The sequence below is a fragment of the Pelophylax lessonae genome (assembly GCF_965119305.1).
Source record: "Pelophylax lessonae genome assembly, chromosome: 7".
NCBI lineage: Eukaryota > Metazoa > Chordata > Amphibia > Anura > Ranidae > Pelophylax > Pelophylax lessonae.
This window is the reverse complement of record NC_138774.1, coordinates 217,065,676-217,070,566: the sequence shown is the minus strand read 5'-3', so window position 1 is coordinate 217,070,566 and position 4,891 is coordinate 217,065,676.

The window sequence follows — 4,891 nt, the reverse complement described above, 5'->3', positions numbered from 1 at the left end:
CATTTATGAAGACATTATTGCAAAGTTTCATAGCAGAAACTAGCGAAAACTAAGGTTTTTTTTTTTCAATTGTTTTTTTCCTTTATGTGGTTAAAAAAAAAAAAAAACCAGAGGTGATTCAATGCCATCAAAAGAAAGTGCTCTGTCTCAAAGAAAAAGATAAAAATGTATTTGGGTACAGTGTTGCATGACCAAGTAATCATCAGTCAAAGTATGGCAGTTCTGAAAAATGAAAAATGGCATGGATAGGAAAGATGTTTAACATGCCAGTTTTCAAGTGAGTTAATGTTGTGTTTGTCATTCCTAGCAATGCAGAGTCAGCATGGGGCTGCAACACTCACATTTTAAATTGCCAAAATTTTACCATAAAAGGTTTTTCAAAAAGAGATGGTTTAATGAAAAAGGTTAGGCTTGGTATTTTCATTTTAAGATATATTGCATAAAATAACAGAATACAATGAAATACAGCTTCAGTCACTGTTTCAGTGTTACTTTTTATTTAAAAAAAGATATTTGGCACAATAAAATAAGGGGATGAAAAAAAAATAAATGTGCACATTTTATTAATGCTTGTAAAAAAAAAAATCACATTTCATGGTGCAGGACTGAACTGTTTTTAGTGTGCACTTATATTGTAATATTGCACTATTTAACCAATTGAGGCCTAATGGAACCTTAGACACTTTAGACAGGCAGGTCATGTCCATTTCAACTTTATACTGTATTTTCTTGCAATGCACCCCCCTTTTCAAAAAGGTTCAGTTTCTTGCATTAATTAACTATAGCCAATTTACGCAGTAGCAGCCCTCTGACACACTACAGTGTGCATGCAATCTGGCATCCACACCTTCCCATAGATGTAAACGTTTAAATTGTCAGTCTCTGGTTAAATTCTGATCACCAACAGTGTACAGTAAAAAAGCCCAAGAGCAAAAATGTAATAGATTGCAGCTTATCAATTCACAGATGTGTAAATGCATTTGTCTGCCCATATTACAGCACCCACATTGAAGTCTGGAGCCTCCACTCACCCTGCAAGAGGTCACCACAGCTTCCCAGTGACTGGTGAGAGGGCTATTCACCCAATGTTGATACTGCCAGCAACGACTGAGCTACTGATAGCAGGACACCAAGTTTACCCAATCCATAACAAACCCATACTGCACTCTATAACACGCTTATTTCTAACCTAGATTGCACCTATACCAACTTTATACTGCATTGTACTTAACCTTTACCACATATGAACCATATCTACCTTTCACCTGTGCTGGGACTATACGATAATTATACTGTACCTATTCTGCATGCAGATCATCTGAGAATGTTGTTAAGTGCACCAATGCTCCAAGAGGGCCCCAACGATAGCCAGAAGGACATCTCAAAGGACTGTCCATCCTGTAATAATTTTTCTGCAAGCCTCCTTTGTTCTCCTGCCCCTTTCTTCTACCATGCTCCCTTCCTTTTGGACAGTGCATACCCTGTCACTTTAGGCTTAGCATTGTCACCATCAATGCACTCTATCAGTATAGTTCCAACACTAAGTATATTAAAATTTACTGAATAATTTACCACAAGTGAGGGTTACTTTTTGCTGTTTTATAACGATTCCCCATAGTCTTTTTTTTATACATGTAAAAGGGAAATATCATACATACTACATATTATTTCATATTTAACACCTGGATCCAGCAAATAGAACTTTGTGTTAGGTCTATTTAAAAGAAAATATACCAGTGTGGGTCAGAGGGATATATCGTCCTATAGTTTGCTGGCAGAAACACCAACTTTTAAGATTAGAGGATTGAAGCAGTTTACAAGGAAGTGTAAAGTTAGTGTTGTTTTTCCTTCTTGGAAAGTCAAGTGTCATGAATGCACCCTTTAATAAATATTTATCTATAAAATACAGAATTATTACAAGGAAGTAAATAATGCAGGTAATAAACTACAAAAAGTCTGAACAAATTAAGATGTACCAAAAATCATTATTATTTCTCTCTAATATTGTTGTAACCTAGACATTAAAATGTTAGTCATACTGTACAACCCTAAGATTTCTTTCACACTTTGCGGCATGTGTTTAATCAATGCACCTGCTCTATGTGTGATGTGTTGAGGTTCCATTAATTTTAAACAAAACTCAATATAATGCGCAATGGAAGTTATCAAATGATTCAGAGAACCCCACAACATACAAGCATTGTGGTGCACTGTGTTACTAAAAAGAAACCGAAGATGTAGCCAGCACACCAGTGACTTGTTTTTTCAAGGTGTTTACTGCAAGTTAGTGGTGTGCTGTCTTCTTCAATTGGGATGCAGGGTCTCTCATGGCTGTCATTCATTAGGGCTTAGGACAATTTAACCTTTAATATCTAGGATCGGTCTGACGAGGACAGCTAGCGAGGGAAAATTTCACCAATAATTCACAGACCAGTTCCATTGAAAACAATAATAGACTTTACTAAATCTGTGTGTAATGCATCGTCCTGCTGATTCGGTGGGGTGGCTGGATGGTTCCCATAGTTCATTATAAGTTACATATGAGCAAATCTGAGCTTTAAAGGGGTTGTAAAGTCAGAAGGTTTTTTATCTTAATGCAGTCTATGCATTAAGATAAAAAACCTTCTGTGTGCAGCAGCCCCCCTCACCCCCCTAATACTTACCTGAGCCCCATCTCTAACCAGCAATGTCCACAAGTGCCTTAGCCGTCCAGGACTCTCTCTCGTGATTGGCCGAGAGACAGCAGTGGCACCATTGGCTCCCGCTGCTGTCAATTAAAGACAGTTAGCTAATCAGGAAAGAGAGGGGGCAGGGCCGAACGGCAGCGCCATGTCTGAATGAATACACAGAGCTGCAGCTCAGCTCGGTTGCAACCATAGCAACCTGCTTGCTGTGGGGGCACTTGACAGGAGGGAGGGGCCAGGAGCAGCAAAGAGGGACCCAAGAAGAGGAGGATCTGGGCTGCCTTATGCAAAACCACTGCACAGAGCAGGTAAGTATAACATGTTCGTTATTAACCACTTGCCAACCACTCACTGTGCTGCTACTGCAGCACAGTGGCTCCCCTGACTCCTAGCTGTTTAGACACAGCGGGAGTCGGGCCGGAGGAGGAGAGGCAGCGATTACCATCTCTCTTCCCCGATTGTCTGGGAAAGTGTGAGAAGATCCGCCCGCTTGTGTAAACAAAGCAGGGGGATCTTCTCTGTGACAAACAGGGAGAGATTACAGGATTCAGCATAGCAGCGAAGAGGGACCCAAGAAGAGGAGGATCTGGGCTGCCTTATGCAAAACCACTCCACAGAGCAGGTAAGTATAACATGTTTGTTATTAACCACTTGCCGACCGCTCACTGTGCTGCTACTGCAGCACAGTGGCTCCCCTGACTCCTAGCTGTTTAGACACAGCGGGAGTCGGGATGGAGGAGGAGAGGCAGCGATTACCGCCTCTCTTCCCCAATCGTCTGTGAAAGTGTGAGAAGATCCGCCCGCTTGTGTAAACAAAGCAGGCGGATCTTCTCTGTGACAAACAGGGAGAGATCACAGGATTCAGCATAGCTGAACCTGCGATCTCTGCCTGTGTCACAGAACCCCCTCCCCCCACACACGTCAGTAGGCATGAGGCATACATTTAACCCCTTGATCACCAACAGTGTTAACCCCTTCCCTGTCAGTGTCATTATTACATTAACAGTGCATATTTATAGCACTGATTACTGTAGTAATGTCACTGGTCCCCCCCCCCCCCAAAAGTGTCAAAAATGTCAGTTAGGGGTCTGATCTGTCCGCCGCAATGTCACAGTCCCACAAAAAATTGCAGATCGCCGCCATTACTAGTAAAAATAAAATAAAAATAAAAATGACATAAATCTTTCCCGTAGTTAGTAAGCGTGATACCTTTTGCGCAAACCAATCAAAATATGCTTATTGCATTTTTTTTACAAAAAATATGTAGCAGAAAGTAAATTGGCGTAAAATGTTAAATTTTGATTTTTAATTTTTTTTGGGGGGAATGTTACATATCAGAATGTGAAAATATTGTTTTTTTTTTTTCCAAATTGTCGCTCTTTTTTTCAAAAATTAAAAATCGCACAGGTGATCAAATATCCCCAAAAGAAAGCTCTATTTGTGGGAAAAAAAGGACGTAAATTTCATTTGGGTACAGCGTGGCATGACCGCGCAATTGTCCGTTTAACTAACGCAGTGCTGAATTGCAAAATATGGCCTGGTCAGGAAGGGGGTAAAATCTTCTGGTCTTAAAGTGGATAAAAATACTCTCATTGAGAATTTTTTTGTCAAAGACATGTAGAAAAATACATTTTGGCCTAAATATATGACAAAAATTTAATATATTGGATATTTTTTAACAGTCAAAGTAGAAAATGTCAATTTTTTGCACAATTTTTGCACTTTTTTATTAATATCGCAAAAAATAAAAAGCACAGAGGTGATCAAATACCACCAAAAGAAAGCCCTGTTTGTGGGAAAAAAAGGATGTAAACTTTGTTTGGGTACAGCATTGCATGACCGCGCAATTGTCAGTTAGTCACGCAGTGCCAAGTTGAAAAAAGTGGCCTGGTCATTGAGCAGCAAAATCTTCCGGGGCTAAAGTGGTTAAAAAACTTTACAATTACTTTAAGTCTAGTTAGATGAAAGCTGCAATTCCACTTTAAGGTTCTACCCCTGCTCCCACAAGGCAAGGGTGCCACTCTCACAGCCAGCATCTCTTCCTCCAAGCATACACTGTTAGTTAGCAGCATTAGACAGTGGTAACAGCAGGTTCATGTGTATGCACATAATAAATATTTTGCCCTAACCATTTTAAATGCATTCAAAGTTCTTTGATTGCAGACAATTTTAAAATCTTTTTAAAGTCCCAACTGTTGGAAAATATA